Source organism: Ictidomys tridecemlineatus, chromosome 11 (assembly GCF_052094955.1).
Source record: "Ictidomys tridecemlineatus isolate mIctTri1 chromosome 11, mIctTri1.hap1, whole genome shotgun sequence".
Taxonomy (NCBI): domain Eukaryota; kingdom Metazoa; phylum Chordata; class Mammalia; order Rodentia; family Sciuridae; genus Ictidomys; species Ictidomys tridecemlineatus.
The window spans coordinates 74,031,081-74,047,029 of record NC_135487.1 but is presented as its reverse complement, the minus strand read 5'-3'; positions in this window follow the sequence as shown (position 1 = coordinate 74,047,029).

Genomic DNA, 15,949 nt, shown 5'->3' with positions numbered 1-15,949 from the left:
AACGTATTTCAAACGTTGAAAAATAATGGATTCCAACCAAGAATACTGTATCCAGCAAAATTAAGCTTCAGATTTGACAATGAAATTAAAATATTTCACGATAAACAAAAGCTAAAAGAATTCGCAGCCAGAAAACAAGCACTGCAAAGCATTTTGAGCAAAATACAAGAAGAGGAATTGAAAAATAGCACCCAAAACCAACAATGGGAGGTATCTCAGTAAAGGGGGAGAAAAATAACCAAAGAGGAAAAACTAGCCAAACTAAAATAAATAAATAAATAAACATGACTGGAAGTACAAACCATATTTCAATTGTAACCTTAAATGTTAATGGCTTAAATTCACCAATCAAGAGACATAGGCTAGTAACCTGGATTAAAAAAACAAATCCAATAATATGCTGCCTTCAGGAGACTCATATGATAGGAAAAGATATACACACACTGAAGGTGAAAGGTTGGGAAAAATCATACCACTCACATGGCCCTCAGAAGCCAGCAGGAGTGACCATACTCATATCGAATAAAATCAACTTTAAACCTAAGTTAATCAAAAGGGATAAAGAAGGACACTATATACCGTTAAAAGTAACCATCCACCAACAAGACATAACAATTATCAATTTGTATGCACCAAACAATGGTGCGGCAACGTTCATAAAACAAACTCTCCTCAAGTTCAAGAGTCAAATAGACCACAACACAATAATTATGGGTGACTTCAACACACCGCTCTCGCATTAGACAGATCGTCCAGACAAAAGCTGAATGAAGAAACTATAGAACTCAATAACACAATCAATAACCTAGACTTAACCGACATATATAGAATATATCAACCATCATCAAGTGGATACACGTTCTTCTCAGCAGCACATGGATCTTACTAAAAGATAGATCATATATTATACCATAGGGCAACTCTTAGTAAATATAAAGGTGTAGAGATAATACCATGCACCATATCTGATCATAATGGAATGAAACTGGAAATCAATGATAAAAGAAGGAAGGAAAAATCCTGCATCACCTGGAAAATAAACAATATGTTACTGAATGATCAATGGGTTACAGAAGACATAAAGGAGGAAATCAAAAAATTCTTAGAGATAAACGACAATACACACACAACATACCCGAATCTATGGGACACAATGAAAGCAGTTTTAAGAGGGAAATTCATTTCCTGGAGTTCATTCCTCAAAAAAAAAAAAAGAAAAAACCAACAAATAAATGAACTCACACTACATCTCAAAACCCTAGAAAAGAAAGAGCAAAACAACAGCAAATGTAGCAGAGGACAAGAAATAATTAAAATCAGAGCGGAAATCAATGAAATTGAAACAAAAAAAAAATTGAAAAAATTGATAAAACTAAAAGTTGGTTCTTTGAAAAAATAAATAAGATCAACAGACCCTTAGCCATGCTAACGAAGAGAAGAAGAGAGAAAACTCAAATTACTAACATACGGGATGAAAAAGGCAATATCACAACAGACACTACAGAAATACAGAAGATAATTAGAAAGTATTTTGAAACCTTATATTCCAATAAAATAGAAGATAGTGAAGATATCGATAAATTTCTTAAGTCATATGATCTGCCCAGATTGAGTCAGGAAGACACACACAATTTAAACAGACCAATAACAAAGGAAGAAATAGAAGAAGTCATCAAAAGACTACCAACAAAGAAAAGCCCTGGACCGGATGGGTATACAGTGGAGTTTTACAAAACCTTCAAAGAAGAATTAATACCAATACTTTTCAAGCTATTTCAAGAAATAGAAAAAGAAGGAGCTCTTCCAAATTCATTCTATGAGGCCAACATTACCCTGATCCCGAAACGAGACAAAGACACTTCAAAGAAAGAACACTACAGACCAATATCTCTAATGAACTTAGATGCAAAAATTTTCAATAAAATCCTGGTGAATCGAATACAAAAGCATATCGAAAAAATTGTGCACCATGGTCAAGTAGGATTCATCTCTGGGATGCAAAGCTGGTTCAATATACGGAAATCAATAAATGTTATTCACCACATCAATAGACTTAAAGATAAGAACCATACAATCATCTCGATAGACGCAGAAAAAGCATTCAACAAAATACAGCATCCCTTTATGTTCAAAACACTAGAAAAACTAGGGATAACAGGAACTTACCTCAACATTGTAAAAGCTATATATGCTAAGCCTCGGGCTAGCATCATTCTAAATGAAGAAAAACTGAAGGCATTCCCTCTAAAATCTGGAACAAGACAGGGATGCCCTTTCTCACCACTTCTATTCAATTTAATTCTTGAAATACTAGCAGAGAAATTAGACAGACAAAAGAAATTAAAGGCATAAAAATTAGGAAAAGGAGAACTTAAATTATCACTATTTGCAGATGACATGATTCTATACCTAGAAGATCCAAAAGGGCCTACAAAGAAACTACTAGAACTAATAAATGAATTGAGCAAAGTGGCAGGATATAAAATCAACACGCATAAATCAAAGGCATTTCTGTATATCAGCCACAAAACTTCTAAATGGAAATGAGGAAAACTACCCCATTCACAATATCCCCCACCAAAAAAAAAATACTTGGGAATCAACCTAACAAAAGAGGTGAAAGATTTATACAATGAAAAGTACAGCACCCTAAAGAGAGAAGTAGAAGAAGATCTTAGAAGATGGAAAAATATACCCTGTTCATGGATAGGCAGAACCAACATCATCAAAATGGCGATATTACCAAAAGTTCTCTATAGTTTTAATGCAATGCCAATCAAAATCCCAACGGCATTTCTTGTAGAAATAGATAAAGCAATCATGAAATTCATATGGAAAAATAAAAGACCTAGAATAGCAAAAGCAATTCTAAGCAGGAAGTGTGAATCAGGCGGTATAGTGATACCAGATTTCAAACTATATTACAGAGCAATAGTGACAAAAACAGCATGGTACTGGTACCAAAACAGGCGGGTGGACCAATGGTATAGAATAGAGGACACAGAGACTAATCCACAAAGTTACAACTATCTTATATTTGATAAAGGGGCTAAAAGCATGCAATGGAGGAAGGATAGCATCTTCAACAAATGGTGTTGGGAAAACTGGAAATCCATATGCAACAAAATGAAACTGAATCCCTTCCTCTCGCCATGCACAAAAGTTAACTCAAAATGGATCAAGGAGCTTGATATCAAATCAGAGACTCTGCGTCTGATAGAAGAAAAAGTTGGCTCCGATCTACATATTGTGGGGTCAGGCTCCAAATTCCTTAATAGGACACCCATAGCACAAGAGTTAATAACAAGAATCAACAAATGGGACTTACTTAAACTAAAAAGTTTTTTCTCAGCAAGAGAAACAATAAGAGGGGTAAATAGGGAGCCTACATCCTGGGAACAAATTTTTACTCCTCACACTTCAGATAGAGCCCTAATATCCAGAGTATACAAAGAACTCAAAAAATTAGACAATAAGATAACAAATAACCCAATCAACAAATGGGCCAAAGACCTGAACAGACACTTCTCAGAGGAGGACATACAATCAATCAACAAGTACATGAAAAAATGCTCAGCATCTCTAGCAGTCAGAGAAATGCAAATCAAAACCACCCTAAGATACCATCTCACTCCAGTAAGATTGGCAGCCATTCTGAAGTCAAACAACAACAAGTGCTGGCGAGGATGTGGGGAAAAGGGTACACTTGTACATTGCTGGTAGGACTGCAAATTGGTGCAGACAATTTGGAAAGCAGTATGGAGATTTCTTGGAAAACTGGGAATGGAACCACCATTTGACCCAGATATTCCCCTTCTGGGTCTTTTCCCTAAAGACCTAAAAAGAGCATGCTACAGGGACACCGCTACATCCATGTTCATAGCAGCACAATTCACAATAGCAAGACTGTGGAAGCAACCTAGATACCCTTCAATAGACAAATGGATAAAAAAAATGTGGCATTTATACACAATGGAGTATTACGCAGCACTAAAAAATGACAAAGTCATGGAATTTGCAGGGAAATTGATGGCATTAGAGCAGATTATGCTAAGTGACTCTAGCCAATCCTTAAAAAACAAATACCAAATGTCTTCTTTGATATAAGGAGAGCAACTAAGAACAGAGCAGGGAGGAAGAGCATGAGGAAAAGACTAACATTAAACAGAGACTAGTGGTGGGAGGGAAAGGGAGAAAGAAGGGAAATTGTATGGAAATGGAAGGAGACCCTCATTGTTACACAAAATTACATATAAGAGTTTGTGAGGGGAAAGGGGAAAAAAACAAACAAGGTAGAGTATTGAATAACAGCAGATGGAGTAGAGAGGGAAGATGGGAGGGGAGGGGAGGGGGGATAGTAGGGGATAGGAAAGGTAGCAGAATACAACAGTCACTAATATGGCATTATGTAAATATGTGGATGTGGAACCGATGTGATTCTGCAACTTGTATTTGGGGTAAAAATGGGAGTTCATAACCCACTTGAATCAAATGTATGAAAGATGATATGTCATGAGCTTTGTAATGTTTTGAACAACCAATAAAAAAAAAGAGAAAACTGAAAAAAAAAATGAAATAAAGTGTGTCCATTCTATACCCAAGCAGCTTTCCATCTTGAAAGCCATGCAGCACAGATGAATCTTGGGTGTTTAATACTCACATTCACAAGAAGAAATCACTGATGTAAATCATTCTGCCTAAACTGGATTTTAGTTGCTTAAAATGTCACAGTCATATGATTCTTTAAAATGATGCTATAAAAGTTATGAAAAAGAAAAGAAAGTTTTGATTCAATGTTAGTCATTATAGAACAGCAGAGACTGAGGTAAATAGTATGTATGCTTCAAAACCGGCACGTGTCTTTTAGTTCTAGATCGTGTGTGTGTAAGTGTGTGTGTGTGTGACTGTGAGTGGGGTGGTAGAAGGAAGAGTTGAGTTAATTTGATCAGGAGTTGGAATGGGTTTGTTTCCCTTGTTCCTTCCCCCAAAGGTACAGTTTTTCCCTGTGTTTGCTTTAACCTTCCCTCCTCCACCGTGGATCTACCCATGTACCTCTGGGGTGACTGGGTTTGTACTCCTTGCAGCATCTTAAAGATTTTGTTCTGTGGAGAGGCAGAGGTGGAATGGGGTTTTGTGCCTCTCTGGCAGTGGCAGCTATTTATTCCTCTCCTCCCAACTTGCATCTGTAGGAAACTTTCATCTCCTGCTCTGCCCTAAAGACTTGTACACGCAATAGAGCCTAGAGAAGAGCTTTTGAGATTGTGAGCTCTCTTTGTTTCTGCGGCTCTTAAGGGTTCTATACACACACACATTAGTGAACATTGTTTACATGAAAAATTTTAAACTGTTTTTACCTTCATGTGTGGTCCCTTGAATCTCTTCTTCTTGTGCTCTAACACATCTGATCTGGCATTTGTCTTTTGGTCTCTTTAGGAAGACCATATTTCAGGCCATTTGGTTGCTCTATGATTTTTAGCTCTCTGATAGACTCAAGAGAAGTTAAGAATTCATACTTTATCTTGACTTTTCTTTTTGCGTGAGTGGGAGTGACCAACCTCCAGCTTTCTGCATCTCAAGGGGTTGCAGAATTCCCTCACTTTCACCTTTAAGAGCCTTCTTTTCTGCCCTGTAAGGCCAATACTTCTGGATTGTGTGGTATTTGGTTGGTACAGTGGATCCCACAGTCATATATTTACCTCCACATCTTGGCTATAAAGCAGGTCTTTGGTTGGCTGCACTGTGTGAGATTTCATGCCAGTAAATCAAGGACTTTCTAAATTCTTGGCAGTACTGGCTTAGGTCAAGGAGTAAGAAATATAATCTCTTATTCTGACTCCAGATTGATCCTAATGTTGACCCCATATGAGTTGAATTTTTATTCCTTCAAGAGCAGAAAGATTCTCATACAGTCAGTCGTCTTGCCACCAATGGAATACTTGGTCTCAAGGTGTGGTGCTATATGGGGAGCTTAGCACAGATCTCAGTTGCTGCCAGGTTGACAGTAGCAAATTAGATCAGCCTGGGTAAGTGGCTGCCTGTGCTGTGGGACCCTTGCATATCCTCCATCCCTGTAGTCAAAACTATTTCATTAATGAAATATGATAATCCTGTTATGAAATGATAGAGGCTGGATAATATCAACTGGCCAAGCCATACTGTCCTTTTGGTTATTTATTGCCTCTTCTATGGCAAATAGAAGAGGTGACTGTTAACATGTGATGCAAAAATCTTCAAACTTTGTTCCTACTCTCATGTATCCATCCTTAGACTTTCTTGTTCCCAATCCTCTAATCCATTTCTCTACCACCAAGCCCCTGAGAAAGTAGGCAGTCTATTCTCCATTTTCTATGTTCTATGTATGGTTTATTCCAAACTAATACTCTTTTCATATGAAGTGGATGACAAAATAGACTGTCTGGAGCTCTGTCTATTGGGGAAATTTTGTGCTACTATTTTCTTTCATGATCTTCTGAGTAGGTGTTTGAGTTCGCTTTTTTGCTGCTATGACCAAAAGACCTGACGAGAACAATAAAAAGAGTAGGAAAAGTTGATTTGGGGTATCATGGTTTCAAAGGTCTCAGGCCATAGATGGCCAACTCCATTCCTCAGGACCTGAGACAAGGCAGGACATCATAGTGGAAGAGTGGGGTGGAGGAAAGCAGCTTAGAGCATTGCACCAAGAAGCAGAGAGCGCGAGCTCCCTCACACTGACAAAATATATACTCCAAAAGCACGTCCCCAACAATTCACCTCCAAAGGTATGTCCCTAACAAATGACTCACCTCCTTCAGCAACACCCTACCTGCCTAAAGGTACCACCGAGTTAATACCTATCATTGGATTAACCCACTGATTAGGTTAAGGCTCATACAACTCAGTCATCTGACATCTAAATTTTCTTTCATTGTCTCACAATGAGTTTAGGGGGACACCAAATATCTAAACCATAAAATTCTGCCCTGGTCCCCTAAAGCTTCATCTTCACAGCTTCATGTAAAACCCCCTGAGGGGTTGCCCACAGGGAGTCTGACTCTGCTACACTTTGCCTGGCCTCCTAAGCTTTTTTGCATTCATAGTCGAAGCCTCCATGACCCCCTAACTCCAGCATCCTGCATTCCTGCAGAACCCAAGCAGTCACCAAGCCTTTAGGGACATGGCTGCAGCAGCCTCTGAGTGCTTGGGTGGCTGAGCACTATGAAACTTCCTAGGCCCCTTTATGCAAGCCAAGTGCCCCCATGTTCTCTTATCAAAGAATTTTTTTTTCTTTTACACCCTTGAACCTGAGATGGGTGTGGTCAATTCTTGAGATGCCCTCAAGGAATGCCATTTTTCCTATTGTCACCAAGTAAAGTATTTAGCATATTTTGGGTGGCTGTGATGTCTGTAACAATCACACCACTGAGTGGTGCATACCTATAATCTCAGCATTTCAGAAGGCTTAGGCAGGAAGATCACAAGTTCAAAGCCAGCCTCAGCAATTTAGTAAGACTCTAAGCAATTTAGCAAGACCCTGTCTCAAAATAAAAAAATAAGAATTAAAAAAAAAAGGGCTGTGGATGTGGCTCAGTGGGTGAGCGCCTCTGAGTTCAGTCCCTAGTACCAAAACAGACATAAAACCAACCACACCTTCCTTAGCCCTACTCGCAGCTCTTCAAAATTTTCAGCTTTGCTTTCTGCTCCCGATTATCACAATAAACGTGGCTGAAAACTGCCAGCAATACTCATGGTACTGCCTGAATGCTGTGCTGCCTAGAAATTTCTTCTGCCTGATTATTTAGTCCATCACCTTTGAATTCAGTCTCACAGAAAGTCTCAGGACATCAGCAAAATGTAGACAACCTCGTAACTGGAACGTAACATAAATTCCTCTAGTCCAGTTCCCAATTGTGTCCCCCTTCTCTGAAACCTCATGAGCTCAGTTTGCTGCCTACCATCCTTTTGGCATTCTGGTCTTTGAAGCTCCCACCAGAATTCCCCTTAAAACTCCACTTACAATAATCTGAAGCTTTTGCAGCTTGTACTGCTTAACTTTTTAAATTTCCTCCCACAAATTCCAAAAATTTCCAAAAGCTTCAGGCCAGGTTAGTCACAGTAATGACTCCACTTATCAACACCAATTTCTGTTTTAATCAGCTTTTTTTTTTTTCTTTCTGCTGTGACCAAAAGACCGGATAAGAACAATTAGAGTAGGAAGTTTAGTTTGGGGCTTATGGTTTCAGGGGTCCCAGTCCATAGTTGCCTGACTCCATTGCTCTGGACCCAAGGAAAGGCAGAACATTGTGGTAGAAGTGTGTGGTAGAGGAAGGTAGTTTGTTATATGGCACCAGGGAGCAGAGAGAGAGTTCCCCTCACCACTGACAAAATTTGTACCCCAAAGACACGCCCCCAACAACCCACCTTCTCCAGCCACAGTCTACTTGCCTATCCCTACCAGTGTATTAACACTGATTCAGTTAAGTCTCTCATGACTCATTTCACCTACAACAGGGTGGTATGTCATACCCCTTCATGCAGCTTACTTACGTCCTCTCACCCTGCACATGCCCAAACTTGAATGCATGACTTTTATCTTAGCCAGCTTGGGCTCATATAGTAAGATTCCATAAACAGAGTGGCTGAAACAATAAACACTGAATTCTTAAAGTTTTGGAGGCTGGACTTCTGAGATACCAGAATGGTTATCAGAATGGTTCCCAGTATGGTTGGTTCCCAGTGAAGACACATTTCCAAGTTGCAGACTGCCAACTTCTTGTTGTGTCTTCACATGGTGGAAAGAGAGCTAGATACCTCTCTGGCCTCTTCTTATAAGGACCCTAATCCCATTCATGAGGGTGCCACCAACATGACCTAGTGATGTCCCCAAAGCCTCACCATCAAATGTCATTATATTGGGGATTGAGAGTCAACATATCAATTTGAGAGACAAACATTAAGTTTATAGCAATTTCATCTTTAAAATTTTTTTAGAAAATTTGTTCTTTCTAGTTATACATGACACTAGAATGTATTTTGACATATTATTCACATATGGAGTATAACTTCTCATTCTTGTTGTACATGATGTGGAATTGCCCAGTCATGTATTCATATATGAACATTTAGAAGTTATGTCTGATTCATTCTACAGTCTTTCCTATTTGCAACCTCTCCCCTCTTCCTTTCATTCCCCTTTGTTTAATCCAAGGAACTTCTATTCTTACCCACACCTTGTTGTGTGTTAACATCTGTATATTAGAGTGGATTTGGCCTTTGATTTTTGGGATTGGCTTATTTCACTTAGCATGATAGTCTCCAGTTCCATCCATTTATAGGCAGATGCCATAATTTCATTCTTCTTTTTGACTGAGTAATATTCCATTGTGTGTAGGCACCACATTTCTTTATCTATTCATCTGTTGAAGGGCACGTAGGTTGGTTCCATAGCTTAGCTATTGTGAACTGAGCTGCTATAAAAAGGGATGTGGCAGCTTCACTACAGTATGCTGATTTTAAGTCCTTTGAGTATAAACCAAGGAGTGGAATAACTGAGTAAAATTGTTCCATTCCGGGGCTGGGGATCTGGTTCAAGCGGTAGAGCGCTTGCCTGGCATGCATGCGGCCCAGGTTCGATCCTCAGCACCACGTACAAACAAAGATGTTGTGTCAACCAAAAAACTAAGAAATAAATATTTTAAAAAAATTGTTCCATTCCAAGGTTTCTGAGGAATCTCTATACTGCTTTCCATAGTGGTTGCACCAATATACAGTCCCACCAGGAATGTATAAGGGTACCTGTTCCCCTACATCCTTGCAACATTTCTTGTTACTTGTATTCTTGATAATTGCCATTTTGACTGGAGTAAGATGAAATCTCAGTGTAGTTTTAATTTGCATTTCTCTTAGTAATTCCATCTTATTTGAGATTGTTGTTTTGCTTTATCAACCCAGTGGCTTTGTTGATCTGACATAACCCGAATCATGATGTGAAGCATTGTCTTCATGGTTACTTCCCATCAGATCCCTGTAACACTACAGGAATGACTTATCCTTGTTCCAGATTCCGTGGGGTTTATGCTATTTTCTTGGGCAGGAGCATCCTGTGCATATTAAGATATCTGTCAGCATTTCTAGCCTCTACCCATTAAATGCCAGGAGCCCTCCCCACTGCCTCTCCTAGAGATGACAAGCAAAAATGTCTCTAGACATTACCAAATATCCCCTGTGGAGCAAATTTTCCCTAGTTGAGAATTACTGTTCCCTTTTGATTATGTAATTATATGGGGAATGTGGGTTAATATAGCCCCAGGGAAGACTATAAATGTAAATTGTTATCAATTACACACAAATGTGATCTATATATGAGTTTCCTTGTACAGGAATGGAAAAATATACATCACCCAGATCAGTGGCCTTATACCAGGTCACCAATTCTGTGTTTTCTGCATTTGCAAAGATATCACATCTGGCATGGCAGCTACACCTGTGACTACTGCTTGGTTATATTTGCAGTACTCTATTTTCATCCACTGTGATCAATATGGTTTTTGTAGAGTCCAGATAGATGAATTAAGTGGCAATGCAAAAGGAACTACAGTCTTTACCTTATTTAAATCTTTTACATGGCATTAATGTTGCCATTCTCTGCAGAGCATGATGTTGGTTTTGATTTATTGGCTTGGTTGGGGATGGGAGACACTTTCCAAAGCTTTTGCATGACTTTATAATAGCTCTTCTCATTCAGGGTAAGAAACCAATATGAAGGTTCTATTGACTACAAAGTATGTCTGGTGCAATTATGTATTTTTGGACCAGGAAGAGGTCTCTAGGTAGGATGAAGTGGATTGAGTCAACCCAACATGAGCCAGAACTGGGCCATAGCTTCATTTATTACCTTGCCCCCTTGTTCTTACTCTAAAAGGGAAGCCATGATGGTGCTTTGTCTCCATATATCAGTGTTATTTCAGACCTTGTGTCCAACAATCCTTAACAGGTTTGAGTAGTCTCCTGTCTTCAGTACACGATTGTTCAAGTGAATGCCATGAATTCTTCTAAGAAAGGACTGGGAAAATTGCTACTGAATATATTTTGATGCAGTGTTGCAGGATCCGTCTTTACAGAATTGGCCTCTCCTTTGGTTAGTAGGTTCTAGAATTGAGAACTGGCTCAGGTTAAGAATTGTTGCTTTCCTAGGGTGTCTGCTCTTAGCTTCCTGATCATCTAATTATTCTCTCTTGATGTTTAAAGAATTGTACAAATTAATCAACATCCTTGTTGCCTGCTTACCTTTTTTTGCCTCTATGAGCACTGTGTTCCAATAACCATCCGTATCTCTCTAGGTCTTAAGGTGTCCTGGCTACAATTTCAATCTTGCCAGTCATTAAAATAATCATGCTCATCTTGATTTTAATGGTTAAATTTTGTCTTGACCTTTTTTATTTCAGAATTCTGGAATCTCTGTTCTGTAACAATACATCCTATCATCAGCCCGTGGCCTATAGAGAATGCCACCATACTTCTCAATGATGGTGGTTTCTCTTTCCCTAGCACATTTGTATCAGTAACTTTGGTAAGTGAGTGTACTCTGAGCCCTTTCATGAAAATAGTTGGCTTTATATAGTATTTCCCATTCTAGTAAACCTTTCTCTCTGATACTTTTAATTCCCTGTTTTCCAATCATACAGCAGCTCTGTGATTTTTACTTTAACATGGGCCATTGATTTTCCAAACATCCAGGAGCTCTCCTTACAGTGTGTTAGTATATTTACTGGAGGCCTTACCATGGTGACAAATCCCCTAGTAAATGGTATAATGGACCAACCAGCCCTGAAGATGGGATTTGGGAAGAGCACCAAGGTATCCACTCACTAACTTATTCCAAATCACACCACACCTACTACTATCTCTTGAATTTGCTTTGCAATGGATTTTGTCAAAAGTATTATAAACTGACCCAATGGCATTATCTCCAAATAAGAGACAGAAATGACAGAGTAAACAGAATTTCGAAATCTACAAGCCAGAGGGTGTCAAAGAAACAAAAGATATGTTTACTGAAGGAAATCTTTAAAATGATGTGCCAGCATTTCGAGGAATGGTAACTATAATAAACAGGCTAATCAGTGAATGGTCAGAGACAGTTATTTCCCTTATCTAAATAACTGTCATAAAATATCCCCAGAAATTTTATTCACATAAACACAGCATACTGAGGTCTATTATTATTTATTTTTTCTTTTCTTCTTTTTTTTAAAAAAAACATTTATTTTTTATTTGTTCTTTTTTAGTTATACATGACAGTAGAGTATATTTTGACATATTTATACAAACATGGAGTACAAAATCCAATAAAAATTATAGTCACCATTGCTAAACTTATCTTTTGTTATAAAATATACTGATAATAGTAAACCACTTACTGAGTATTTATGGCGCTAAGTGCTTTATAGAATATTAGCTTCTTAAATATTTATATGCCTATGAAGGAATGATGACAAAGAAATGTGGCCATTTTCAAAGCTATCATTTTCATGTTTCTATACTTATTACTATGATGTCAGTTATTATCACTTAAATAATCTTATCCTGTTGGTGAATTGCTACCAGAAACTATGGATTTCATTCCTTGCAAGATGATTTTTATTTTTGAGAGTGAGTCAAGGTCATTAAGGACCTAGTTTGTTGAATAATTTGGAAAGGTATTCAAAGTATGTATTATAATTTTAGTTCTTTAAAATAGAGGAGATTTGGCATTTTTTTTTACTCTTAAACACTTATTTTAGTTATCTTTCTATTAGTGTAACAAAATACCTGAGATAATCAACTTAATAGGAAGGATGTTTACTTTTGGCTCATGCTTTCAGAGGTTTCAGTCCATGGTCAGTGGCCTTCATTGCATTTGGGTTAGTGGTAAGGAATGTGTAGTTGATCAAATCTGCTAACTTCATGGAGGAGGATAAGAGAGAGAGAGAGAGAGAGAGAGAGAGAGAGAGAGAAACAGACAGACAGACAGACACACCAGGGTCCTGCATCCCATAGTCCCCTTTGAGGGTATGTCACCTATGATTTACAATCTCCCACTGGCCTCACCACTTAATTTATTTCACACCCTCCCAACAGCACCAATTTGGGGTCTAAAACTTCAATACTTGGGTATTGTGGGGACATTTATGACCCAAACTATAGCTGAAATATTATTCTCAGTTTTGGTAGATGTTTCTAAACCTACTCCAAAGCATTTCTTTAAAAAGCAGTTCTAAAATACATCACAGCAATGACAGCATTGTTAGGATGAGGATGATCTAAGGTGAACACCTGAACGTCTACAACTATCTGGATTAAATTCTATTAATTAAATTCATTTTACTTTGTACACAGGCAGAGAAATGGAAGGAGAGGGTTATTTTTATTTAAAAATGAAAAGATATGGTCCCTTTAATTATCTTAAAAACATATTTATTCATTCCCTACTCTTGTCATATTTGTAATATAAGGTTTCCATATACTGTGTTAGTCACCTTCTTATCACTGTGTCCAAAATACCTGTGAAGAACAACTTAGGGGAGGAAAAGTTTATTTTGGGCTCATGGTTTCAAGGTCCTCAGTCCATGGTCAGCTGACTTCATTGTTCTGGGCCCCGAGGTGAGTGGGAGGTAGAGGAAAGCAGCTAGATACAGGGTGCCAGGAAGCAAAGAGCTCACTCCCTTCACCACTGACAAAATATGTACCCCAAAGACACACGCCCGACATCTGACCTCCTCCAGCCATGCCCTACTTGCCTACAGTTATCACCCAGTAATTCATTCAAATTATTATCTGTCAAATGGATTAATCTACTGCTGAGTTTACAGGTCACATCGTCCACTCATTTCTGGTGTCCGGGGATATAGCTCGGTGGTGAGTGCTTGGCTAACATGCACATGACCCTGCTTTATAATTGAGTAAAACTCCATTGTGTATATCACATTTTCTTTATCCATTTGTCTCTTGATAGACACCTAGGTGTGTTCCATAACTTGGCTATTGTGAATTACACTGCTATAAATATTGGCATGCATGTATTACTATTGTATGGTGATTTTAGTTTTTTAGATAAATCCCAAGGAGTGGGATACCTGAATCATATGGTGGTTCCATTCTTAGTCTTTTGAGAAATATCCATACTGTTTTCCAACATGGTACTAATATGTAGTCCCACCAATAATGTAGAAACTTACCTCCCCTCCAACCTCCTCACCAGTAATTATTGTTATTTGAATTCTTGATGAGTACCAATCTAACTGGAGTGAAATGAAATCTTAGTGTAATTTTGATTTGTATTTCCATGATTGTTAAGGATGTTGAACATCTTTTATACATTTGTTGGTCACTTTTATTTCTTTTTTTGAGAGGTGTCTATTTAGATCTTTTGCCCATTTATTAATTGGGTTATTTGTTTTATGGGTTTTAAGTTTTTCTGAGTTCTTTATATGTCCTGGATATTAATCCCCTATTGAAATAGTAGCTGGCAAATATTTTCTTCCATTCTGTGTGTTCTCTCTTCATACTCTTGTTTCCTTTGCTGTGCAGAAGCTTTTTAACTTGATGCCATCCCTCTTATTAATTCTCAGTTTTATTTTTTGAGCCTTAGGAGTCTTATTAAAGAAGTCAGTGCTTGTGCTGCCCCTGTGGTTTCACTGTTTCTGGTCAAATTCCTAGGTCTTTGATTCACTTTGAGTTGATTTTTGTGGAGGGTGAGAGATACGGATCTAGTTTCATTCTTCTATATATGGATATTCAGCTTTCCCAGAACCATTTGTTTAAAAGGCTATCTTTTCTCCAATGCATGTTTTTAGCACCTTTGTTAAGGATTAGATGATTGTAACTATGTATATTTGTCTCTGTCTTCTATTGCATTCGTTTTCATGCCTGTTTTTATCCTAGTACCATGCAGTTTTTGTTACTATAGCTCTGTAGTATAATTTGAAAACAGATATTGTGATACCTCCAATCTCACTTTTATTGTTCAGGACTGCTTTGGCTTTGGCTATTCTGGGTGTTTTATTCCTCCATATGAATTTTAGGACTCTTTATTCTCTTCTATGAAGACTTTCATTAGTAATTTGATGGGGATTACATTGAATCTGTTGATTGCTTTTGGTAATGTGACCATTTTGATAATGTTAATTTTGCCTATCCATGAACATGAGAGGTCTTTTCATATTCTGAGTTCTTCTTCAATTTTTTTCTTCAGTGTTCTATAGTTTCACTGTAGAGGTCTTTCACTTCCTTGGTTAGATTTATTCCCAAATATTTTACTATTTTGAGACTATTGTATATAACATGTACTTTGTCTCTTAAATCTTGAATTATGTTGTCAGTACTTAGCAAATGAAAGCTGTATTTTTAGTTTCTATAGCATATGCTTTCATTTTTAAGGCATGCATTATTATAACATAGTGACAATGAATAGAAAACCAAACTTCATATGAAATTATTTTTTAAAATTATATTATTAAATTATATATTCAAAAATTTTATGAGTAGAGCATTATATTGTGATGTTTTCTCACCTTTATTTTTGGTTATTTTTCTCTTCTAATAGTAGATGTACAAGTTTATCCTAACATTTGGTGACAAAGTCCCCATAAGATATAGTCAAAAGGATACGGAGAGCCAGGTAGGTAGTGCACACTTGTAACCCCAGTGATATGAGAGGCCGAGGCAGGAGGATCTCAAGTTGCAGGCCAGGTTCAACAAATTTGTGAGACTTTGACTCAAAAATAAAAATAAAAAGGGCTGGGGATGTAGCTCAGTGCTAGAGACCTGGGTTCAATCCCAAGTACTGCCCCTCCAAAATCTTTAAATAATATTCCTATATGCTAAGAAGAGAAATTTTAGAGCATTTCATGAACAGGTAAAAAAAATCAATTAGTACAATAAGCCACATCCACATTCTTTAAAAAAGCAAATTCTCCTGTGGATGTGTCTATCA